General features: G+C 39.3%; 1 protein-coding gene across 1 annotated transcript in view; it reads left to right on the top strand.

Annotated features, from left to right (window-relative positions):
• Positions 1 to 273: 273 nt before the first annotated feature.
• PKIB (cAMP-dependent protein kinase inhibitor beta) overlaps positions 274 to 27,933 on the top strand; it is a 74,555-nt gene continuing 46,895 nt past the window's right edge. The window contains exon 1 of the mRNA XM_075268082.1: positions 274 to 570. The gene's annotated coding sequence lies outside the window, so the exon portion shown is untranslated. The remainder of the gene's footprint in view (positions 571 to 27,933) is intronic.

The raw sequence follows: 27,933 nt of genomic DNA, 5'->3' as shown, positions 1-27,933 counted from the left end.
TGTCTGGTATTGCAACACAAAATAGAGGTGTAAAATGAAGAGAGAGGTGTAAAAATGAAGCCAAAATGCTATTATTGAATTATTTACTTACATTTAGTAGTTGGTTAATCTGTATTATTAGACAATGAGAAGTACAGCGGCTATTTCCCGCAGTTTCACTTGGCTTTAACCACTATGCTTCCAAACCTTGCAGGCATGTGTACTAATGTGTTATTTCAGTGTCCACTTGATGGCAGTGCGATTATCTTGCTGGAATTGCTCAGTGCTAAGATCCAGCCAGGGGAGGGGAATCTGTCGATTCAAGTCACATAATAAAGACTGTTGACTTGAAGTAAAGGTGTGTGTGTGTTGGATTACTAGGAAGAACAACTGTGGCAGTGTCTCGGTAGGCACAGGGCACTGTGTGTGGCTGCTGTCCTTATACACCATCTTAATCAGTGCTGCTGCTGCTAACATGACCTCCACAGTTCTCTGCAGAGGTCTGGATTATAAAGGCTGAGCAGTGTATCCTGAACCTTTGTCAAGAGGGGCACTGACAGCCCCAGAGTGCTCACACTGATCATCTCATTGGTGAGTGATTACAGGGCTGCAAATGATACAACGGGTAATGAAGGGTGAGGGGCTACACATACATATATACACATTATATATGTATAAATATAGTGCAACAAGAACATTAAGTACATTAGCGTAATCCTACATAATTGGCTCTGCTCGACTGTTAGAAGCAATTCTATATTTAATCTTTATTTGATTGCAAAAAACCATACATACATTCCTGACTTCTTTGACTAATGAATTGGAATTAGAGCCAACAGATGGGATATGAGAGTAAAGGGGAGGTGGGAGAATTTTTTTCATTCATGCCGGTATTGAAGGGTATCATGGCTTCTAGAATTCCTCATATTCTACAATAACCATATGTGGATCAGTTAATAGATGGCTACCGTATATAGTACATAGCTTGCATATATATTACGATGTGTTGTATGCTTGACCGTTCAGTGAGGGGCTTTGATCACTGTGTTTCTGTCTCTGTAACCGCTGCTAGATTCTCCTTTACAAACTGCATGCTCTGAGAGTAAGCAATTCTTGTGAATGTTTTTAGGCATCTTCTTAGGTAACTCTGTCTCTTCACTACAATGCAATGTAATAACGCAAATTCACCAGCACCAGACTTGACGTAATGTGAAGAGTCTATTGTGTTTTATTCAGTGAAATAAATAGCAATTTTACGCCAAATTGCAAATACAGTGTCAGTCAGCTGTGAGAATCCATTTTGTACAAAAATCCTAGTGTAAATAGATGTAAAAGCTGAAATGGAATAATAGTTGTCTAGGGTCCAATTAAATATAATTATCTGAATGTATTACCTGGATACAGTGCTGGATTAGTTTACCTACTAAGCTGCTGTGTAAGCAGGTCTCTATTGTAATACACAGAACATGCATGCTATTCCTCCCCTTGGTTCATGTGTACTATTGTCTATATATTCAGATAAGTTCAATGACCCTGCATTGGATATCTAGGATTGTACCAGTTTAGAACTGGTGATCAAGCATTTCATAGCATACCTTCATTTATAATCCAGGCATAAAACTACAGATTAAAAAAATGAATTAATAAATTATGAATTTTCGCTGAAAGAGTACTTAGGTGATTGACGGGAGATCTGTGGGTTGTTGATTTTATGGCTATTTTTTGTATTGGCTCCTTGGTCTGGAGAATATGGGGGATAGAGTCTCCCAAACATGTTAACCCTCCTCCATGGACACAATGCTGTAACATAGTAGTTGTCTTAATCAGAAAACCTTAGTATTTATGATCCAAGGTCGTCCATCCCACATACTACAGTATAAGCCACATGGACTTCTCATATAAAGAACTACATATCATGATTGCAAGATATAATACTGCATTGGGAAAACGTGCTGTATGAGAATGTTTTTGAGATTGAGATATGCGGTTATATTTTTTATAGTGGATTCTGTAACTTTGGGAAGTAACTTTTTCATGCTAGTTGAGACAATTTTTCTTAGGTTCTAAATCTTGTGTAAGCTATTGTGAAATGCCCACAGTTGGACTACTGAAAGGTACCGATGACGTTGTGTTCCCTTTTGATTTGCAGTATTGTCATCTGGATCAGAATGACTAAATTTAGCATATACAGGACTTCCTAGTTGCCATAGTTTGAATAGTGGAAGTTGCTAGGAAAATTAAAAGGGTTTTCCCACTAACATAACCATATTTAACCATACAATGTCAACTGCCTGAGTGTGTAAGTGCCATAATAGTATAGCATGGTTCTGTGGCAGACACAAGAGCTGTGCCTACTTCATGACCTCTAGGTCCCAGCTGTATTATAGAACTTGGACTAGCTGCTGAGAATTTTCTGATTTGGCTTAACCCATAAGATGGCATGATTGCTAGCAATCAGGACATTTGCATGGTTAGAGGGTACGACCGCCCCCACTTTCACCCCCTTAGTTCTCCACAATGAGATCACAGGGTCTAAGGGGTTGCAATGGCAGCCAGGAAGCTAACCAATGGGCTCCTGGATGCCTTTTCCTATAACTCACAGGGAGTCTATGTACCATGTACTGTAATACAGAAGTATTGAAGTACATATGGCACAGGGAATCAGTAGATCCCATGTTCAAGTCCCCCGTGGGACAATAAAAAAAAGTTGAAAAAAAATAAATTATAAAAAGTAAATAAAAATCTTTACCATTAAAAATTTTTTGTAAACAAATAAAATAAAATAGTTGATGAGGTTGGATCAAGACAACCTTTTAGTGTTGAACCAGAGAAAGGCAAAAAATCCCAAATGAGACTGATGCCAATTGCCCTATATCAGGGGAAAACTTCTTTCTCGACACCAAGTCAGGCAATCAGTATAAAGCCCTGTAAATGCAAAAAATCTAAAACCCATAACCTGTAATATTTTTTTTCCATTCAAGAAGAGCACCAAGGCCCTTTTTTAATTTGGACAATGAATTCACCATCATCACTTGCTGTGGTTCAGTAGCGTAACTGCTCTTACAGTAAAGAATCTCCATCTATGGTGCTGGTGAAATGATGTTTCCTCTAGACATAGAGTATGTCCACTTGTTACTATCACCGGCCTAGGAGTGAAAAACTCATTAGAAATTTCTTTGTACTGTCCTTTCATGTATTTGTACTTCGTGATTAGATCTCCCATAGCTGTCTTTTAATAACCCAAGGCCCAGGGAGACTATAGTATAAAGTCTGAGGGGCAGTTGAGAGGTACCAGTTAATGTGCGATGGGCCATTATATTATATGGAGCCACTGTATGGGGATATGACTGAGTGGTAGGCCAATGAGGGATATTATATAGTATGAAGCTACTAAGGGGGCATTATACTTTGTGAGGACTACTAATGGGATCAAAAACTTGTAGGGGTGACATTGGGAGCCTTATAATTTTTGCGGTTTAGGAATGTCTAAATAATGGTTATGTGGGAACCCACTTATGAAACCTTTTTTTGTCCACCACTGTGTTAAAACAGCCCTGGAATAACCCCAAATGTATCTCAGTACTCCAATCCACTCTCTCTATTAGGCATTGCTAAATGTTATTTACACTGTGGACTCCTGCTGATCCCACAGTGATGTCAAATACATCAGTCACATGACCACTGCAGTCCATTACCGGTCTCGGCAGTGACATTTGCATGTACTGTAGTATGTGGCTGCCAAAGCCAGTGATTGGTGTTCCCTGCCAGTTTGGCATGGATAACATACAGCCAGTGTCACAGGACTGGACTAGATATGAGCGAGTACTGTTCAGATCAGCTGATACGAACAGAACGCACCCATAGAAATGAATGGAAGCACCTGTGACGCTGACTTTGCCGGCGTCACAGGTGCTTCCATTAATTTCTATGGGTGCGTGCTGTTCGGATCGGCTGATCCGAACAGTGTTCGCTCATCTCTAGACTGGACTAGTTAGGTAGTCTTAAAAGGCACCATATTTATCAAAGAGCCTAAGGCCGAATTCCCATGTAGTAAAGCAAGGCAAAAAAAAATCTGCAGAAAAAAAATGCAGTGGAAACACAACACGTTTTTTCCACATTTTTCTTTGCAATCTCTCAGTATTCCTCTGCGGACTTTCTGTTCCTATTATACCTATTCGGAAAACCTCTCAAACGAAACTAGCACAATTAAAACAATGTTTTAATTGTGCTAGATTCGTTTGAAGTGTTCAGTTGTAGCATTTAGTACCTAATAGTTATTCTATTTGGAAAACAGCAGCGTTTCCACAGGTATAATTGACATGCTCCAATTTTCAAACACACATATACGGTTTTTAAATCGTATCTTTTCTGCTATGGATTTTTTCTTCATCATGTGTTCTGCAACGTGGGGCCCCAGTCTAATACTGTTTGATAAATCTGGCATATGTTTAAACTATCTAGTAGTCTTACTTTACACAATTTATTAGTAGGCTTAGATTGTGACAAGAATGCTAGGCTATGACCAATTTCCAATAAACTCTGCTTTAGTACATGTCATAAATGTGTTTTGAAAAGTGTCTAAAACACTTGATATATGTGACAAAAGGCATATTAGTATAAGGCCCCACATAACAAGTCTTAGCAAAAAAAAGTGTTGCGGGAAAAACAGCGGTAGCAACACATTTAAGGACGAAGCCTCTCATGCAGCAAAACATGTGTCAGGCGTTCCGCTAGACTCTTTTGGTATCGTAATTTAATATACATGCATTTTTTGCTTTATGCACCTGTGGTTTTCTGTTTCCGGAGTGTTATGCACCTATTTACTACTTATACCCAGCTGTATACTACATATACTAGCCTCTATTTAGACACTTGCCTAGGTTACTCTGTATGAAGTCTATGTAAGCAGTTACCCATACCTATACACAGGGGTTAGCAGTATTGAACTATTTTAGTCCCCCCCTTTTCTTTATTATTGTACTATTTTATATGTGATTTTAATAATCATTTAAGAAATGGTATTTTTTTACATATTAGTGGGACTGCTTTTTCTTTGTTAGTAGTATCAATATGGCAGTTCCATGTCTTGTTATAGGTTATTGATTTTGTAATTTTTCACAAATAAAGAGCCCTGACATATCTCCATCAACAATACAGTAAAAAAGTTAGTCAGAGTATGGTTACTCCAGAAAAATCGTTCATTTTCAAAAAGTGCCTTTTTATTTGTAAAAGTGGTAAAACGTAATAAAAAAAAAACAATATAAATATGGTATTGCCATAATGGTAATGTCTCACCAGACAAATCTGCCATGTCACTTTTAATGCAGAGTGAATGCTCTAAAAACAAAATGCAAAAAATTATGATGGATTTGCAGGTTATTTGACGTGGATCCCAAAAAACGTAGATAACAGCTAATCAAAACATTATATGTAACCCAAGACAGTGACAAATGGAAATGCAAATCTATGTCGACAGAAAAATAAACTTATGAATTTTGGATGGCAGGGAAGGAAAATATGAAAAAAAATTGCTGAGCATTAACTTAATCCCTCAAAAAGAGTACCATTAGAGATGAGTGAACAGTAAAATGTTCGAGATTCGTTTCGAGTAGCCCCTCAATATTTGACTACTCGAATTGAATATCGAATCCTATTATACTCTATGGGGGAAAATGCTCGTTTCAGGGGTAGGCAACATTCAATCAAATTATACTTACCAAGTCCACAAGTGAGGGTCGGACTGGATCCTCCGAGAAGTCTTCTCCGTGCAGTGTCCCTGTGGCGTCTTCCAGCTCTGAATTCACTCTGCCAGACATTGGGCCTGGGCAGAGCCGACTGCGCATGCCCGCACTACAAGCGGAAATGCACAGTCGGCTCTGCCCAGGCCCGATGCCTGGCAGATTGAATTCAGAGCCGGAAGACGCTGCGGGGACGCTGCACGGAGAAGACTTCTAAAGGTAGGAGAAGTACCAGCGTTGATTGGCCGACTGTATAGCATTCAGCCAATTAACGCTGGTTCTGCAACTAATTTTTCCATTCGAATAGCGAGTGGTACTCGATCGAGTACGAGTATTTCGAATACCGTAGTATTCGATCGAATGCCTACTTGATTGAATACTACTCGCTCATCTCTAAGTACCATTCTTATTAACCCTTTAATCACTTCTCTGAAAGGCTTTTTCTTGTACTCTATGTAATCACTAGAAGGAGTAATTCTAAAGCATAACTTTTATTATGATATTAAAAAAGAAAAAATTATGGTGAACGTGTCAAAACAATAGTGCAAAAAAAAAAAAAGCCTGATGTTGCTCCTATAACTGAATATAAGGAGGGAAGATAACCATTCCCCACAGTCTCAGCCACATTCTCAGTATGAGGTATTTTCAATGGTCGTAGTATCATGTGCCATATATAAAATTAACAGGCACTCAAAGTACCAATAAGAGCATATAGCAGTGGAGCCAATGTGTTGAATCCCATCCACTTTGAGGGAGACTGTAAAATACAGTGGGGCCCTGGTCTAAAAGATATTTAGTGTTATCCGTAGAGCTCAAAAGATGTGATAACATTGTTCAGAGGGCATTTTCATTTAAAACAAGTAGAAGTGGCATAAGAATTACAATACTTCCTGTCTGGAGACCTGTCACTTGTAATATCGCCACTTGGAGAACACCACTGCCTATTGCCTGCAGCATTACTTGCTCCGTAAAAGCCACTACATTAAAACTATCTTTCATTAAATCAATATGACAGCCCAAGTATTAGTCAGATACAGTCACACTCTTGGCCTTTAAATGGCACAGTAACACAAAGCATTTATTTAGAGGCATAGCATGTAAATGTGTCTCTTGTCTGCATTTACTTTTACTTAAGGGCAACATAATCAAAATTTCCGTAAAACAGATCTGTCAGCAGTCTTTCTTAGTTTTAATGCATCTTTTCTGTAGCGCATAGTTTCCAAAAGCAAAATGACTTTTCATACAATCCTAAACTACTATAATTATGTTGTTATTATTATAGGAACAACAGGATCGACGCCTATTGTAATTAATGTTTCTTGGGCAGATCAGATTGATGGCCTATCTTCTGGATTAGTCATCAATATTAGGCCGCTGGTGGCTTGACTCTCAGATCAGCTGTTTGAAGAAGTTGTCCTTAGCGGCATTATGGTTTTTCCATTCACTTCAATAGGGACACTGTAATACAATGCATTCTGCAGAAATCTGCGCTGAAGAAGCAGTCTCTTCAAACAGATCAGCTGCCTAATATTGATAGCCTATCCTGAAGATATCTGATTGGAAACCCTCTTTAAGATTGTGTCATGTATGTTTTGTGAAGAAGTTTAGTATAGTATAGTAGATGAGGATGGATGAAGACAGATCCATCAACTCCAACCTATAACCCTACAGTGCTGATCCAGGGGAAGGCAAAAAAAAGAAAAATCCCATGAGGCTTATGCCAATTGCTCCATTCAAGGAAAAACAACTGACTCCAATCTGGCAGTCAGTATAAAACCCTGGATCAACGTGTTTTTAAAATCTAGAGTCCATAAGCCGTAATATTGTTCTCTTTCAGAAAGGCATCCAGGCCCTCTATGAATTTGTTCAATGAATCCACCATCACCACTTCCTGGGGCAGAGAGTTCCAGAGCCTCGCTGTTCTTACTGTGAAGAATCCCCTTCTACAGTAGTAGATTAGTTGATTTTTAGCTTCTTCCATTATATTTGGGGATTTATAACAAAACTCTATTAGTATTTTATTATTCTTTGTTCCACCCATACTTTCCACCTATAAGGACTCCACATATACATTTTCCTCCCAGATGTCCTCACTTAGGACCACTTAATGCAGGATTTTACATATTAGCAAACCACTCCCCCTTTCCTATTGGTACGCTCCTTTCTAAACATACTGTACCCCTGTATATTTCCAGCCCAGTCATATATTTGACTTTTGTTTTGCATTCTCATTTTTTTTATTAATGACTGATATTTGAGTCTTAATGTTTGATTACAAAAATACAATACAAAATATTGTCCTGTAAAGAATAATAGCCATGCAGATCCTTTAAATCACAGAGTCAATGTGTGTGCCAGAGCAATAGGAACTGGCAAAGGACAGGAAGAGGTTAGGGAACATTGCACATGGTAGGTGACAGCAGGTACAGGAATTAGAGATAGACTGGATTCCACTACATGACAGCAGCAGAGAGAAGAGCAGTAACTGCAGTAACAACAAATGACCTTTGTGGATGTTGGGTATGAGCACTTGTATGGTGGCTACTAGCTGCCCTTTGAGAAAAGCGCATTACAAATGTTTGTCATAGTCATGTGCATTATCAGTTCTTAATTAGATCCCATTGACTTATGAAGAACTTTGTTAGGATTTGTGCTCAATACACAAAAGTTTTTAACATATCTTATACAAGAAAAATCTCTTCTACATTTTTATTTAGGCTTAGTAACTTTCTACATATGAAAAAGAGAAGGGGAATGAAGAGGCTGCTAGAGAACACACACACAATTACTGTTATTACATTCTAATATTCCGTGTGCTTATTTATCTTGCTAGGTTGTAGATAAGAGGTTATCAGTGCACAGAATAGTTTCTTGATATATTTCCTCAATCTGCATCAGCCTCCTACTTTCACCCCTCTATAGAGCTCTGTGTGTGAGGCTGAATACAGAGACAAATCATATGTAAACAAACAGTCATATTGAAGATGAGGAGCATTCATACCTGCGCTCGAGTTTCCGTTCTTTGAATCTGCTTGTGACCCGAAAAGTGGAAACAAATCTGCTTAAGAAGGGCTATAATTTATATGAATTGTATAAAAATTGTTGTCATGATTTTCAGTGCCATCATCGAATGACACTGTTTTCATTGACTCACTGTTTTCTTTCTGTAATGCTGCTGTTAAATAAATATTTTAAAAAATGGGACTATAATGGTGTCTGCTGTGTTTCCACCTAGAAAATTTGGGGAGAAAAGTCGTCCTTGCAGGACTTTTCTCTCCTCCTTTTTCAAGCGGAAATGGGGAATGGAATCCCCGAGCACTCACCCAGCACAGATGTGAATCCAGCCGTAATAAGTGGAGAAAGGAATCTCCTTAATATATACTGTTAATGTATGAAAAGTTATTTATATCTCGAGGTACTCTTTTAATGTTTTTTTTTCTTCATGAATTGTTGGCACAATAAACTACAGTATTATGGCAGTCCAAAGTCAAAGGTAAAAATGATGGCAAAAAGCTTGACACTAGTGTGAACAGAACCTTACATTAGGCTGTAGACTGATCATTTAAAGCCTCAAGGCTGTAAAAGTGTAAGCTGCTGAAAAGGTTCAGTCTCAGCAAATAAAATTTATTGTTTGTATAATGAAAAGTTATGCGATTTTCCGATATACTTGCTGGGTGGTTTTCTCATGGGGCTTCTAGATGTCTGCTTGATGTCATTCTTTGTTTACTCCCAGTGGATAGAAATCAGTCCATGATCATGTGATGGACACGCAGGTATACAGCTCGTTCACAGTCACAGTACAGTAATTAGAGCTTTGTCTTGTAACGAGCCATGCACCTATGTGACCATCACATGGCCATGGACTGATTTCAATCCACAAGAAGTAAACAATGGATGATGTCAAGCACAAGTCTAGAAAACCGTGAGGAATTTCCATGAACTGGTAAACTGTATAACTTTTCATTTTTTATATAATAGCATATTTGCATTTAAGCTTTCTTGTAATAATATTACAAATTATACACAAAAATGCTCTTTTATTTTGGGAAGAATTTGGCTAAACTTACATTAATATTTTCTGCTCACCACAAAGATTCATAGTAAATAAGATCTAAAAATACAACTTATACTGTATGCTAATCCTTATTAAACCTCCGTACATAAGAAGCTCACAACCAACTTACATAATACAGTTTCAGTGACAAATCCTTATTAACCACTTGCCTGCCAAAAAAACATTGTACTACCTTATTAGGAGGATACATACTGTAAATTCAAAAATATTTACTGAAAGTTTTATTTTATGAAGTCCAGTTTGGGTAACTTAATATTTTAAAGCGTAACTAAATTTTTTTGGGACAATTTTTGATTTTCTGACAATATTTGTGTCATTAATAGTTTGTAATATACTTTATTAACAAATCTTGGCTATTTTCTGTGAAATCCTGCATTTCTTTATTCTTTCCCTTGCTTTTCTAATGAGATCTGAATTCTGCTTCGTAAAGTCTCAACCTTTTTCAGGCTCTGGGTACACCTGGGGAAAAAAATAAATTCTTCAGGGCACACTTATCAAATACATTTTATCAAAAGAAACAAAATATAGCACTTGTGATGTTTTTTGTTTGTTTTTTTACAGCTGGAACAGAAATTTGTTTCACTTCTAAATTTAGAAAACCTTACTAAAATTCACATCAAACCTATACCGTGTGAATGTACCCGTGAAGCTACACTATGTTATGCTTTCAACCAAACACATATGAAAATCCACATTTTACCATCAGCAGGCTCCCTTATTGGGCCTCATACAGAATCATGCTTCCCACTGGCCCAACAGCCAGGGACAGAAATAGAAAGAATAGACTTGAAAGGCTGGTTAGAAGGGCCAGCTCTGTCCTGGGGAGCCCCCTGGACCCAGTACAGGTGGTGGGTGACAGAAGGATACTGTCCGTGGTGAGCTCCATGCTGGAGAATAAATCCCATCCCATGTATGAGACCTTGACGGCACTTGGCAGCACTGTAAGTGACCGTCTGCTTCACCCCAAGTGTGAGAAGGAGCACTATTGGAGATCTTTCCTCCCAACCGCGGTCATAGAGTGACCTTCCTCTATTCCCTGTCCTTCCGACTCTCCTATAGGTCCTTCTCATGCTCTATCCCCCTTCCACTTAGGGATCTCAACTGGTTTGAGAAAATCCCTGACTCTAACATCTCCTGGAATAAAACTATGTCCTAACTGTTTACTCTCTTCCCCTGTTCCTACAAACCATGTTGTGTTAGTGAGTGGGAAAGGGAGTTGCGACTGGTATTCTCATCCTCTGATGTCAAACATAACCTGTTGTGTTCCCATTGTTTCTATAGTTGTGTTAGGATTCAGGAAAACTCATTTTAATTGCTCACTAGGTGTTATAGAACCCTGTTTCTCCATAGAATTATCTCCTCTACCTCTGATCGATGTTGGTGCTGTGGTCTATCAGAGGGATCTCTCTCCCACATCTGTGTCACATGCTTCAAAATGAGTCCCTTCTGGGAGGGGATCGAGAGAAATATTAAGTCCATTTGCCATACTGAATTGACGCTATGGCTCCAAATCATCCTGCTTTGGGCGTCCTCTCCCAACTTTTCTCCCAGACGGTCATGCCTTATCTGGTTAATCCAAGAAACCAAGCTACTGATCCCTCTGCAGTGATTTGAGACCTCGGGTTAATCAACTTTATAGGTTTGAGGAGCTTGCAGTTGGGGACTCCAATTCGTTCCGGTTTCCTGTCTACCTGAGAACCTTTGTACCAATACTCTCTTAGAGATACCTGATCCACCCACCCCAGTTAGTATTTGGTTTTCATAGGTGTATCACCTCCACCCTACTAGTGATGTCTGGTAAAGATCTGCTGAATTGAGCTGCAGATAAGGCCTGCAGAACTCCTGGGGAACGAGGATGGGTAAGTGTTATTTCTTTTTTGTTTTATTTTTGTGAGGAACTTTTTCTAACAAGGGATCTTCAGCGTTCCACTTGTTAGAAATCCAGGGACAAGAGATATAAATCATGTGGTCCTGGTTGCAGTATAACACTTAGTTTAGCCAAAGGCCCTCACCTCACTATCTGCCACCAATGAAAAGATAACGTGCCCTAGTCACAGCAACTATGTCACCATATCTATAACATATTGCGCTTGACATTATATGATACATTCTGTATTTCAGAACATTTACTTTACCATCTGTTATTCTCTTTCTAAGAATCAACCTTAAAATTTCCATAATTTGCTGTCGATTCATACTTTAAGTGGACTGAAATAACTATTATACAGTGGGTCTGTGGTGTAGGTTTTTAGAAATCTTCAAGCATATGTCATTTGAATATAATAGAGAAAGGAATATATGTAATTCCTGTGAATATCACACTCTGTTTAAAGCGTATTCTAACCATGCTATTCTGCTGTTCAATCTAATCCAACAGACTACTTTTACAGGGATGATATGAATCTATTTAAGGGTATCAATTTTCTTTTTCACATATCATTCAGATTCCCAAAAATTAGCATATACTAGTCCAAGCCCTTTATACTGAAATGTATCCATGTGATATTACAGCTATAGTACACTTACATGGCAAGTGACTATGAGTTGGAGAAGTGTAACTTAATAATGTTCTATAATAATAGCCTTACTATATATGTAAGAATACTGTATATACACTATTATACCTTTACCATTAGCTTGGGACAATAAGAAATATAATTGTTACTCTTGTCAATTACTGTCATGATGTAGAACACCCATTATTTTTTGTATGAACTAATTTAATGTTGTAAGGGGAAATGAGAACATATTTTCTTTGTTTACTTCACTTGATATGATCCCCTTAAGTTCCTAGGCATAACTCCCAAATGTCCTTTTCTGCGTGGAACAGATTAGGGAAATACAGCACAAAGGGCAAAAATCTGCAAATAAACTAACATTCTGTTAATTTATAATTGAAATATTGGGAAGTATATTCATGGCAATGATGCTATGTACAGCTATCTGAAGCTATGCTTACATTTGTGTTCCTACATCCATCTCCCATCCGTCACAATATCTGTCTGAAATCTGTGGATGAAAAGTAATCCTGCATGCACAGCTATTTCGTCCCCCAATTTCAGTTTTAAATCTTTGGGGTCCGCCAGGCTCCGTATGTAACCGCTATTTCTGGAGTCTATCTGTCCATTGTTCTGGTCCTAATGGTCCAGAACATATGATAGGTAATGCTAGTGTAAACCTAGCAGAACCTAAAAAAGAGGAAAATCTCTCTTTACTGTAAGAGCTGCAAAGCTGTGAAATAATCCACCACAGCAGCTGATCTTACTTTACGAAAGGTTTAGCTATTGATCCAACCTGATTGCTAATGGAGGGATTTTTCATTGCCTTAAAAGGCAAGAGAATAATGAAGAAAAGGTTCTTTCCCAAAGTTAAAGTAAGTTAAGAGCATATGTGACCAAATGCATCAGTCTGTAAGCACCTTATCAACAGCTGGTACACAAAGTACTATAATATTTTATAAAGATAGTGTACTTTGCAAGTTTCTATTTCACACATATGAAGTGATCACTAATTTTCATATGCCTGTATTACAGTCAATTATGTTGTAGGGTCACCTTGTGCCTAACATCAAGACAACTTTTTTGTGTAGAAGCAACCATTGTGATCAGCTTCAGAAACCCCAGTGATTTTCTGAGCAGGCGCTACAGTTTCCCCAGCAGCAGTCCATATTGATATCTGACTGTGTAATATGTGGACTTTGACTTATTGGGGAGGCTAGAGATGTGGTCAGAGGCAGGGTACTGTGTTAGGAAAAGCTACTCGAAAAGATCTACCTATAATCTTCAAAAAATTCTTAATGTTATCCACTGAATTCTATTTCCAATTTGATGACATATCTCATGCCTTTATGATACATTGTATTAGCAGGCAAGGGTCAAAACTGAAAAGTAAAATTTTCGTGAGGAATAATGAGTATAGTATTTGGTATGTATTTAATAAGTATGTGTATATTGAGATGGAAAGTTTGCTTGGTTGTGAAACATGATATTGCCATTAATACAGTCTACTATATACAGTCATGGGCATAAGTGTTGGCACCCTTGAAATTTTTCCAGAAAATGAAGTATTTCTCCCAGATAATTATTGCAATGATACATGTTGGAATTGTTCTGCTAATTCTGGCACTGGGTGCCTTGAATGTGTGCAAGTCATCATGAAATCAAAGGATTTGGGGTCTCAATGTAGGGTCTCATGTCAAAGCTGAGTTTGCGTCTTAGGTCGTGAGTCTTCCAGCAGGACAATGACCCCAAACATACATCAAAATGTACCCATAAATGGATGGAAACAAAGATCTGCAGAGTTTTAAAATGTCCAGCAATGACTTCGGATCTAAATCCCATTGAACACCTGTGGAGAGATCTTAAAATTGCTGTTGGGACAAGGTACCCTTCAAATATCAGAGATCTGAAGGAGTTGCAAAAGAAGATTGGTCCAAAATTCCAGCTGAGAGGCATAAGAAGTTTGTTGATGGTGATAGGAAGTGATTGATTTCAGTTATTTTTTTACAAAAAGGTGTGCAACCAAATATGAAGGTGCCAGTAATTTTAACAGCTCATTTTGTGTGAAATTATATTTTTACAGTTTTCTTAGTTTTTTTAAGTTGTTCCAATACACTTAGGAAATAAACATGTATAACAGGGGTGCCAACAGTTCTGGTCATGAGATTTTGATTGAGAATAAGTCAAATTGGACATATAGGGATTTTATCATCCTAGAAAATCTCTTTACGGTCAGCTTATCTAAGCGTGCTATACTGTTAAGTACTTCTAATTTAGGAAGCTTTCATGACTTCACTTTAACTATGAGTCATGATGCAAGGTCTCATCAGGCTATGTCTATTCTGCTTCTGTTACCGAGCTGGAGATCTAAAGGCAGATGGAGAATTAAGTTAAAGGGGTATTCCCATGTACATGATCATATCTATATTTGTAGATAATTAAAAGTTAAACATTTTTTTGCAAATATAAGTAATTAAAAATTCTGCAGAGTTTTAAAGATTTTCTCAAACTTTCTTAGTGGTGACAGTCTTTTATCTTGATCAGTTGCCCATGGTTACGACCACTAATGCAGAAACTTTCTATGGTTTGGGACGCGTCAGGAACCCAGCTATGACTTTCTTATTGTAGCCGGGTTATCAGGCATGTACATGTATCAGAAGATATCCCGGCCACAATAAGGAAATCATGGCTGATTTTCTGACCTTAGATCAAGACAACAGACTGTGACCACAAGATATTTAGAGAAAATCTTTAAAACTCTACCAAATGTTTAATTACTTATATTTGCAAAAATGTTTAACTTTTAATTATCTACAGATTTGAAAATAATTATGTAGATGGGAATACTCCTTTAAGAACTGATCAAACTTTCCCTTTGAACTTATTTGCTGCTATTTTTACCTTAGTTACCCTAAATGCTCGACAGTAGATACAATGAGTTCCTGCTTATCGGTTCAGCTACATAAATATAGCTAAGAATACGATCTTAATATTAAGACGCTTATTTTAACATAACTGTGCTCTCAAATATCTTTTAGGGTTCAGTATTTCCACTTCTGTTAATTTTGTGTTATAGAGTTTACACCTCAGATTTTGCAGTAAATCTGCATCAAAATCCACAATGAGGGTCCATTCACACGGAGTAACGTGCCATGTGACCTGGCAAGTATACGGCGTGTGAGACTTTGCGCGCTGTAAAAGCTCCCATTGATTTCAATGGGAGCCTGGATTGTATACGCCGCGTTATTTTGCGGACCCTGAATCTGGAATTACTTGGGAATTTTCTTGCATATTCACCATGGAATTGAAAATGGTGAAAATCCACAGTATAGGTTAAAGTTCACAGTGGACTGTTTTTTACAGTATGTAGATTAGATTTGTAGTCTTATCCGCTACTGCGCAAAAGCCATCTGACGCATATGGAATCATTGAGTTGTTCCAACCATTAGCACTGTACGACATATCAACACTGACAATAGTCCATATATAGTATATTCAGTTATGTGATATGAAATATTTAAAGGAGTGTCCAAGCTGAAGTAAATAAACTTTGATGGCAGTTCTTTGATAAGAAAAACTTTACTACTGTACAATATATATATTTCAAATCTGTACATTGACAATGTTACGTATGTTATGTATCCATTAGAAATGTACCCATGGGTAGGAAGGGGGAGGCATCAAGCCTAACTCATTGCTGTGTCATGATCATCATCTTTACAGATACACGTACATTGACTCTCAGCACAATAAAACACAATTAATCTATTATCCATTAAGTGGCACACCTACAAAAAAGGCAGAACACAACTGCGATGGGATCATAATGGGAGACCATGAAAATACTATCACTCATAGCAGTTAACTGCAGCCACCACCAAATATACTTTGAAACTGTCCCATTTTCTATGGGGTTGTCTATACAAAATGACCCCAAAATGGGTGGATATGAAGGTCAAAGCTTAATACTGTCCCACAAATTGGGATATGAAGGGAATCGGTCTGGTTCCAAATACCTCTCAAACTAATTCTCCTTTAATAGGAGTGAAAAAATATTTGTGGTCACAAACTGATGAAAAGATAAAAATTGTTTTCTGTGTATTCAAATCCTCCTGTCGGCAGGCCCTGATTTGCTTACAGAGAACCATGTAGCAGACGGAAGCTGAAAATGTCATTCATAGATAAAGGCATGGTATTAGCTAGGATCCCAGAACAAAGCTGGAGCATTTTCGACAATCTGAATGCAAATTGGCTCCAGCCCTGATGCATTTACAGGCTGATTTGCATATTCATTATATTCATTATTTCTGCATTGCCTCATCAGTCTGTGGCCACAAATGGATGGTTCTGCTCCTATTGAAGTCCTCTATGCGGCACTATTATTGGTTCGGGAGACATTTTGGACATGACAGACTCCCTTTAAATGTGGTTTGACTAAAGAGACCTCACTGTATTCACATTTACAGGACTCCTCCTGACTTTATTCGACACCGTATACATTCAGATGAAGTTCATGTAACTCCCTTCATTATCAACTACATTCATCTGATACAGATATTCTAAAATTAATCAGCACAAAATTTTGGACCTATAAACAGAATGGTTGATATTTTCTCTAACAAAGGTGTAGTACATTTGGCGAAGCTCTCCGTTGGACCAATTATGAGCATTTCCATGGAAACCTTTGATTTCTGTGTATGCCGCTGGTGAACTGTAAGGCCTTATTTACACAGCTGAAATGTGGCTGCAATTTAGCATCAGTATTCTGGCACCAAGACCTGCACCCCGTACAGTTCAAGTCAGCCAAACTTACATCACCAGTGAACCCCATGGTGATCCTAGTTCACTTCTTTTTAAGTTTGGGTCTTGCAGCTATAATATTGATGCCAGCTGCCTGAATAGGACGGAAAGGAAAATGTTGACTCTGAATTCCTCCAATATACCTGCTATTAAGGACCTAGCAGTGGGGCTATGATTGAGGACCGGCTCTGTAGGAATGCTTGTTAATAGAGATGAGCGAGTAGTGAAATATTCGATATTCATTTCGAGTAGACCCTCAATATTCGACTATTCAACTGAATATTGAATCCCATTATAGTCTAAGGGAAAAAAGTCTTGTTTCAGGGGAAACCACTATTCGACTAAGGAGAGTCACCAAGTCCACTATGATACCCCAGGAAATGATGCCAACACCTCTAGAATGCAACTGGGACAGCATGGGAAGCATGTCTGGGGGCATCTAACACGCCCAAGTCCCAGTATTACCCAACTATCACAGCCTATCAATTAGACACTTTCCAAACTCAATAGAACCTCTATGAAAGTCGAAAAATACTTGGAAACCTTCTTTCCTCTACATTAATATGGACAGAAACACAAATTTAAAGAAACATTAGCATGCGCTCATCACAATCCCTGACTTGATAGCCGCGTTAAGCAGGACGAAGGCTACAACGCAGATCAGGCCTGAGCACCAAGAACAGGTGTTACAATGCCTAGTGGATAATGCTTCCAGCTGCTTTTCCACCAGCCAGTCAGCCACTACCTCCAGTTGTGTTCATACCCAAGAGTCTGCCCCTCCTTCCTCCCAACATGCCCAATCTTCCCAGCAGAGTAATTCCACGCTTGCCCCCTCCCAGGAGCTACCAGAATAATTTTTGTGTCCTGATGCCCAAACACCAGAGAATCCGCCCAATATACCTGTCCCATACAGGTGTGAAGCAAGGGGTCTACTTGCCATACAGTATAGACCGTACTTCACATATGCTCAAAATAGATACCGTGTATACATCGGTTTGTGTGCCCAATATACCTGTCCCATACGGTGTCAAGAAAGGGGTCTGCTTCTCATAAAGTATAGACTGTACTTCAGATACGCTCAAAATAGATACCTTGTATACATTGGTTTGTGAGCCAAAGCTCCACATCCACAAATGCTTGATGGCAACGTTATCCATTGTGCTGGGTACAACACAGACCAGGCCCGAGCACCAGGAACAGGTGTTACAATGGTTAGTGGATAATGCTTCCAGCTGCTTTTCCATCAGCCAGTCAGCCACTACCTCCAGTCATGTTCATACCCAAGAGTCTGCCCCTCCTTCCTCCCAACATGCCCAATCTTCCCAGCAGAGTTATTCCACGCTTGCCCCCTCCCAGGAGCTACCAGAATAATTTCTGTGTCCTGATGCCCAAACACCAGAGAATCCGCCCAATATACTTGTCCCATACAGGTGTGAAGCAAGGGGTCTACTTGCCATACAGTATAGACCGTACTTCACATACGCTCAAAATAGATACCGTGTATACATCGGTTTGTGTGCCCAATATACCTGTCCCATACGGTGTCAAGAAAGGGGTCTGCTTCCCATAAAGTATAGACTGTACTTCAGATACGCTCAAAATAGATACCTTGTATACATCGGTTTGTGAGCCAAAGCTCCACATCCACAAATGCTTGATGGCAACGTTAACCATTGTGCTGGGTACAACACAGACCAGGCCCGAGCACCAGGAACAGGTGTTACAATGGCTAGTGGATAATGCTTCCAGCTGCTTTTCCATCAGCCAGTCAGCCACTACCTCCAGTCATGTTCATACCCAAGAGTCTGCCCCTCCTTCCTCCCAACATGCCCAATCTTCCCAGCAGAGTTATTCCACGCTTGTCCCCTCCCAGGAGCTGTTTTCGGGTCCTTTTCCACTCTTCGACTCTGTTCAACCCCTTCCCAAATCCGAGGAGCTAACAGATGAATTTCTCTGTCCTGATACCCAAACACTGGAGCATCCGCCATCTCCTGGCGATTTTGTGGTTGTGGACCCACAACAAGCGATTCTCTGCCTTTTTTTCTCACTCAGACAATATAGTAAAGGTTTAATCTTTCAATATTAAAATCAATATGAGTTAAAATCTAATAGTCAAATAATGAATATGGATAATGTGAGAAGGTGACAGGCAGGGTACTGGAATCTCTCTATATCTCCCCCAGGTTTTAACTTATGTGTGGTTCAGTGAGGGTCTGCAGTAGACCTCAGCACAGGTGCAGATCCTTGGCTCATTACTGGGTGAAAAAAGGCTGCAGATCCTGCATTCCAGTGCAGTCCCATGGAGTGAAAGGAGGTGTATGGTTCTACCCTCTAACCTTGAGTCCGGTGAGACAAAGTTGTGCTTGTTTTGTTCGTGTGGCTGGTAGTGAGCCACATGTATTTTTAGGTTAACATTACTGTTTAATTAGTTGCTCAGACGAGCAGGTTTTTATTTTGTTTTTGCCTGAAGTTAAGGCTATATTTTGTTTTATTTTGTGCTCTAAGTCAAGGTTTATTAATTTTCCTGTTTTTTTTTTTTTTTTTCTAAATAAACCGGTTTGCTGCATATTTTGTGTCCCTGTCTTGACTAGTTGGGTCCACACCACTGATTTTACCAAGCTACCTTCCCCACAATAAATATTCAGCAACAGATTATTCCTGGTGTTTTTAGATCTAGTTAATTCTGAAAGCTGTACTCTGTTCCTAAATCTTTCTATTTCTATGGGATCGGCGCCAAATCCGCTAATAGACAAGCTTCTAGTTCAGGGGTTTATGGCTGTGAATGTGTGTCATGCATAATTGCCTTTTCTGCAGTCATGCTCCAGTGTTTAAATCAATGACATGTTGCTCAGCAATGACTTTACCTTGAAGTATTGATGTTATTATTGATAGAGATGATGTTACAATACACCCCATTCACAGTTCTTGTTGACCATCACACTAAACACTTTGTATACTGGTAATACTGCCAGCTGGGAAACAGAAAGATCTTGTACATGTTAGTGTGAAATGACACTGTTCAATGGCCTAAAAAATAACAATGGCCAAAGAAACTCTTGTATACTCTTGTATCCAGGGCTGACATACTAAACAACATAAAGGAACGGAGCACATCTTGGATAGGAAAGACACTGTCATCTTATTCACCAGACTATTTTTCTGCTATAAATAGACATGGTGATAAAGGAGAAGTAAATATCTCTCTGGATAATAGAACAGTGTACTTCCAGCAGTGGCATAGTGTGGCCCATTCTTAAGGTGTACATTTGTGTATTTGTATATCAATGTATACGGGATGATATACAAGATTAGATGTTCGGTCACCCAAAGCTGCCATTGTGCTGTAAGTACAGCTATGCAATAGCTCTCAATACCGGACAGTATTTAACAAATCATGTATTTGTTTTGCCCTGGACATGTATTACCTGTATACTTGTAATGTTAGTGAAAGTGTATATCTGTATCATTAGAACAAATGTCAAGTTTAAAAGCATGAATTGATCAGTCAATGGATCTGTTGGGTAAGGGTGGTGCCTGCTATCGGGCAAAAGCCAACACTATGTCATGGTTTGCATTGATGTAGATGTGAACAGAGCCTTAATTTGTGTTTTTGTGTTAAAGGTTTCTTTTAAAAAAGTACATTAATATTACAATTTCTGCTTTATATGTCTGGTAATTGTATTGACATATACTGTACATCCGACAAATGTGTACAATGCTATACAAGTAAGGCTTAAAACAAGTTTCCTTGATTTATTCCAATATATTGTCAAATGTGATTTACCTTTTAAGAGTAAGGACCACACTTTAAGAATTATGGTATTTTTTTTAACCACTTCAGTCCTGGGATAATTTCTGGTCCAGGACCAGACACAATTTTTTTTTTATGTATGTGGTTATGAGGGCTGTAACATTTTATCATTTGAATTATTCAACTAATTACTGTGTCCTTTTTCGGTGACACATAAGGCTTTATTTTTATGATGTTTTTATTTTTACATGTGTGTTGTTTTTGTTTTGTTTTTTTATATATCCAGGAAAATATAAACAAAAGTGAAGGCAAAATATGTCTGTTTTTCACTTTTCATTTTTTTTTTATTTAATAACACAAAGTACTACTAAAAAAACTTTAAAATAGTTTTTCCACTCCGTTACAGTAATTATTACTTTATATGGTTTTGTTCAGGATGGGGCTAGAACCTGTAATAAGTGTTTTTTTCCACATTGTGTCCCCATAAGGTCATAATAGACCTTTGGGGACATCTAATCACTGTTTTTTTTGGGGGGGTTTTGTAGGGGAAGCTGATTTCCTCTGTAACTGAGGCTGGTACATTTAGCCCCATTTGCAGGAGGAATACAGCCTCCTATACGTTACTATAGTGCTGATCATGTGACCGAAGGGCTCAGAGGGAGCTACATCATGTTGGAGCCTATAGCAGTGTATAAATCACTTATTGAGCGCTGTATACATAGCGATTGGGAAGACAGGGAAGGTAATAAACCTTCCCTGCCTTCTCTATAGGAGCTCGGGCTGTAGTTACAGCCGTCTCCCTGAAAACTGTAAGGACGTACCAGTACATCCTTGCAGAACTAGACAATCACCTTCCAGATGTATCTATCCAATGGGCGGCTAGTTAAAGTCAGGTAATAACCCAGTACTATAGAAAGCCTTTAAAAAACTTATTTTGTACTTTGAATAAGCCAATTTAAATGCAATTTTTAAAGATTACGGTAAGATTACAGGACTTGATTATACCAAGCCTAAAAAAATCAGCAATGTAAAATATATCATCACTCTTCGTGCTATCTGAATAAATTTATAGCATTGGAATAAGATCTTCAGGAATTTAAAAGAGTGATGATTGATGAGAATTTTCAGTCACTTCTGTTAACGCTTAAAGGGATTCTATCATTAAAATCACCTTTTTTCTCGATCAGTGGCCCGTGCTGCCTATATTATGCCCCACAGTGGCACAATAGACTGTGGGACATAATAGAGGTTTCAGGGGGCCGCTGTGGGGCATAATAGAGGTTACAGGTGCCGCAGTGGACCCTTCAAGTTCTATTATGATAAACAGTGTTACTCACCTCTCTGGGATCCGATGCTAATTCTAGAAGGCTTCGGGTTTATATGGTAATGTCCCAGACGTCAAGTGGTCTTGGATATTACCATTTAGGCCCAAAGCCTGTAACAGCTTGTTGTCATACAGGCCAAAGCCTGTGCTAGCAGTAACAGGCTATTACTACTAGCACACGCCTCGGGCCTATATGGTACTGCTAGCACATGCTTTGAGCATATATGGTAATATCCCAGACCACGTGACATCTGGGACATTACCATATAGGCCCGAAGCCTGCTAGGATTAACATCGGATCCCGGAGAGGTAAGTAACACTGTTTATTATATTCCCTCACCTCCCCTGAGGCTCCGATTATTATACTCGGGGGTCTGAAGAGACCCCCGAGTATAATAATAGCGGTAGTGGGATCGCAGCCTGGGCATGGGCCTATTCACTACCACCCTCCGAGACCTATAGTACAAGAGGAAGCGGAGGTGGCAGTGAGCAGCTCTGGGGAGGTTAGTAAATAGGCCGCTACCTGCTGGGGATACTCCAGCAGTTAGCGGCCTATTATAAAACAAAAAAAAAAAGTTATTTTACTTACTGACCTCATGCTGATCTCGCTGCCACCTCCTCTTCTCCTGGCAGTAAGACATCTGTGTCTCAGTGTAGGCGGCATAATGACACCGCCTGTGCTGAGACGCAGACATCTGAACCAGTGCAGGAGAGCGGCAGCTCTCCTGCGTTAGTTCAGCGAAAAAAAAGTTTAAAAAAAAAAAAAAAAAAATCGCCCATGCTGCCGCCACCCTCCGCAGTGCTGCGCAAGGCGGTCGCCTCACTTCGCCTCATTAGAGGTACAGCGCTGCGCTTACCCCGGCTTACTGTGTAAGCAGCCACAAGAAAATGGCTGCTTACACCAAGCGGGCATGCGCAATCAGCTCTGCCCGAGGGCCGACGGCAGAGCCGACTAGCGCATGCATAGAAGTTTGAATCCAGCTACGGAAGAAGAGAGGCCATTCCTGAAGAAGATGGAGGTGGTGCTGGAGATTTCTCTTACAGCATTGGGGATGCTCTCAGTGCTGTTTGGGCGCTGGGGACTGTCCCCAGTGCTGCAAGAGAACTCATTTGCATACAGACGAAAACTGGGATCTCTACCGAACGGCGGCACAGAGAAGACATCTAAAGGTAGGAGAAATATGTTACAATGTTTTGGGTTGCAATTTATCCTTTGTCAGGCAGCAGATAGTATAGGATTTACTTGCAGGTGGCAGTCAGCTTGGAAATATATTTTGTTGTTTGCCTTGGTGAGCTATGGGACAAGATTAGCAAAGTGCTGAGGAATATGTTGGCGCTTTATGAATAAGCAATATTTATACTGTCGCTGGCGAGAGGTGATTACTGTTTGTTATGTTTATGAGCCCCGTAACAGCAGTATTAAATAGTAAAAATATGAGCTAAATAACTACTTTAGCTAAAGTTGGTAAAGGTTTCCATCTGTCATGCTAGCTCCTGTTTTTATGCCTTGTATATACAGTATATATGTACCCCCACCTCTTTTTTAGTGGAGAGGGTAAATTAGATTTATCGCCATTCCCTCACATGCTTCAAATATAATGAGTATAAATTATCATTTTTCAGAAGCTAATACTGCCACAGACCTGCGTACCATAGTAGCATTCAATACTAGCATCTGGGCAGGTCATTGGGATGTGCAACCTAGGGAGCGTTCACACTACCATCGGTGTCCGACAGCTATTGTCCTATGCTAATTAGCTGACATTAGCATCGGGCACTAGCTGTCGGACACCGACGGTAGTGTGAACGCTCCCTTACTGTATATTACTACACAGGTTGTAGCCTTGCACCTTCTTAGGAGGGGGAAGGGGGTACAATAGATGATTTTCTGTATGTAGCTGTTATATGGTAACTCTTTGTCAGTATTGTTTGAATACTTTATGGTGGAGTTTGCTTACACATTATGGGACATTTACAGAAGATATCACCAAGGGTATATAAGGCCAATCCTGTCTAGTATAAGCAGAGGGGAAGATATATAAAAGCTGTTCATGCGTCCATTTCCCTTTTTATTTTAGCTTTGTGGTTTAAGTGCGGTATAGAGGTTGGGTGTATACTGTTTGATATCGCAGGGCTTTTATAACCTGCTTTTAGAAGCCTCTTAGTTCCAGGTAGTTTTTTTTTTTTTTTTTTTTTTTTTTTTTTATACAAGTGTATTCTATTTGAACATAAAAGCAAACCACTACAATTTCCAAAACCATCTTGTCTGATGTGGGACTTTGTCTGGATTGCATTGAGTCGCACTATCCTAAAAATAATGTGTCTGCTAGATAGGATGTCTCCTTTCTTCAGTCTGGTATTATCTGTATTCATAGTTTTCTCTGTTTGCACATACTGTAGATTATTTCAATTCAAGATATATTTATATAAGGATGCCATCAACATCTCTAAAAATATGGCACTAGTAGCAATTTAATTGTCAAGCCCAGAGAGTCACATTTCTGAAGACTTATATACAGTCCTATGAAAAAGTTTGGGCACCCCTATTAATCTTAATCATTTTTAGTTCTAAATATTTTGGGGTTTGCAGCAGCCATTTCAGTTTGATATATCTAATAACTGATGGACACAATAATATTTCTGGATTGAAATGAGGTTTATTGTACTAACAGAAAATGTGCAATATGCATTAAACCAAAATTTGACCGATGCAAAAGTATGGGCACCTCAACAGAAAAGTGACATTAATATTTAGTAGATCCTCCTTTTGCCTCTAGTCGCTTCCTGTAGCTTTTAATCAGTTCCTGGATCCTGGATGAAGGTATTTTGGACCATTCCTCTTTACAAAACAATTCAAGTTCAGTTAAGTTTGATGGTCGCCGAGCATGGACAGCCCGCTCTCAAATGATCTGAAAACAAAGATTGTTCAACATAGTTGTTCATGGGAAGGATACAAAAAGTTGTCTCAGAAATTTAACCTGTCAGTTTCCACTGTGAGGAACATAGTAAGGAAATGGAAGACCACAGGGACAGTTCTTGTCAAGCCCAGAAGTGGCAGGCCAAGAAAAATATCAGAAAGGCAGAGAAGAAGAATGTTGAGAATAGTCAAGGACAATCCACAGACCACCTCCAAAGAGTTGCAGCATCATCTTGCTGCAGATGGTGTCACTGTGCATCGGTCAACAATACAGCGCACTTTGCTCAAGGAGAAGCTGTATGGGAGAGTGATGAGAAAGAAGCTGTTTCTGCAAGCACGCCACAAACAGAGTCGCCTGAGGTATGCAAAAGCACATTTGGACAAGCCAGCTTCATTTTGGAAGAAGGTCCTGTGGAATGATGAAACAAAAATTGAGTTGTTTGGTCATACAAAAAGGTGTTATGCATGGAGTCCAAAAAAAACAGCATTACAAGAAAAACTCTTGCTACCCACTGTAAAATTTGGTGGAGGTTCCATTATGCTTTGGGGCTGTGTGACCAATGCTGGCACCGGGAATCTTGTTAAAGTTGAGAGTCGCATGGTTTCCACTCAGTATCAGCAGATTCTTGAGAATAATGTTCAAGAATCAGTGATGAAGTTGAAGTTACGCCGGGGATGGATATTTCAGCAAGACAATGATCCAAAACACCGCTCCAAATCAACTCAGGCATTCATGCAGAGGAACAATTACAATGTTCTGGAATGGCCATCCCAGTCCCCAGACCTGAATATCATTGAACATCTGTGGGATGATTTGAGAGCAGGCTGTCCATGCTCGGCGACCATCAAACTTAACTGAACTTGAATTGTTTTGTAAAGAGGAATGGTCCAAAATACCTTCATCCAGGACCCAGGAACTGATTAAAAGCTACAGGAAGCGACTAGAGGCTGTTATCTTTGCAAAAGGAGGATTTACTAAATATTAATGTCACTTTTCTGTTGAGGTGCCCATACTTTTGCACCGGTCAAATTTTGGTTTAATGCATATTGCACATTTTCTGTTAGTAAAATAAACCTCATTTCAATCCTGAAATATTACTATGTCCATCAGTTATTAGATATATGAAACTGAAATGGCTGTTGCAAACACCAAAATATTTAGAACTAAAAATGATTAAGATTAATAGGGGTGCCCAAACTTTTTCATAGGACTGTATATATATGGACATCGGGTATCATTTGTAGGGATTTGAACTCTACAGTTCTGAGACATGTAAATGCTACCAAAATGAATGGATGGGATGTAACTGATGGGCAAAGGGGTAAGTTGAACAGACTTACCCCTAGTGCATTTTTTGTACCAGAGTCTTCTACGTCTCTGCCTATCACCTTCAGGTAAAAAACATTTTCTGAATTTGCTATATTCTTAACTTCAGTCAACTAAAATGTCCTGACCCTATCTAGAAGAAAGATGTTAATTTTGTCTCTTCAGCAGAATTGGGACATGCTTGACTTTACTGCATTGTTCATTGGCTAGTGGAGGTCACATGGCTACACAGCTAAAGTTGCTTGAGATCACAAGTACAATTTACAAGTAATGTTTTTGTTATAAATACTGTTCAACTTTCCAGATTAATAAAATCGCACCTTGTCAATCTTGTTATGGGCTTATGGGAAATATTACGGCAAATTATATTTAATTTGATATTCACAGCTTCAACATCACACCTGCAACATGCTGTAACGCATTACAAGAAAACTGATAATAATAATAAAAAATATCTCCCCATGGTCATGTAATACACAAGCAGGGCTCATTGTAAGGCATAGTTGATCACCGCATGAACAGGACAGACTTTTACCCACCAGATATAAATAACATAGCTCCCAACTGTCTTAGATTCGGTGGGACAGCCCTAATTTTACACTGCTATCCTTCCATCCCGGATGGCTTACTGCTTGTCCCTATATTCCCCTGAAATATTTTGTTTATTAACAAACTTTGCCTTGATCCAATCCAATGGCTCTTATGCCAGAGTAAAGACTTAATGCTATACTCAGTAAGGACCTTCTGATGTCAGACGGTCACATGGTATTCTCTAGTCATGGAACTAGGTAGGTATGTCTTTGCTTGTAGTAAGATCCTTCCACATGAATTTTTTTATCCTGGGCAGTGGAGGACGTGGAGAAATTTGGGGTGCAGGGTGTACTGTGTGTGGGGGAGAGATGTGGGGTGCATTATGGACTGTGTGTGGGAGATGTGAGGTGTAATGTGTACTGTGGGGCGCAGAGATGTGGGATATAATGTGTACTATGGGGGGAGATGTCGGGTGCATGGGTGTACTGTGGGGGGATGTGGGGTGTAAGGTGTAATGTTGGGGAGAGATGTGGGGTGCATGGGCTACTTTGGGGGAGAAAATATTGGGTGCAGGGTGTACTGTGGGGGGAGATGTGAGGTACAGGTGTACTGTGGGGAGGGAGATGAGGGGTGTAAGGTGTACTGTGGGGACAGAGATGGGGGATGTAATGAGTACTGTGGAGGGAGAGATGTGGGGTGCATGGGTTTACTGTGGGGGAAGATGTGGAGTACATGGGATTACTGTGGGGGGGTGGAGTACATGGGATTACTGTGGGAGGAAGATGTGGGGTGCAGGATGTACCCAAATAGAAATGGATGTAAATGGGTGGAGTCAATTTAGATGTGGGTGGAGCAAAATTTTCCTCAGCAAGCATAGCATGCCCATATTTTGTCCCTCTTTCTGTTCTTTAAAAGTTGGGAGGTATGTAACCAATGAGTAACTACAAGCAGAAATCTTGCAATTCTTGAACAACTGATAAAGAAAGTATTTTG

Source organism: Leptodactylus fuscus, chromosome 3, assembly GCF_031893055.1.
Source record: "Leptodactylus fuscus isolate aLepFus1 chromosome 3, aLepFus1.hap2, whole genome shotgun sequence".
Classification (NCBI taxonomy): Eukaryota; Metazoa; Chordata; class Amphibia; order Anura; family Leptodactylidae; genus Leptodactylus; species Leptodactylus fuscus.
Note: the sequence above shows the minus strand (reverse complement) of the source record. Positions and strands in the feature narration are given on the sequence as shown.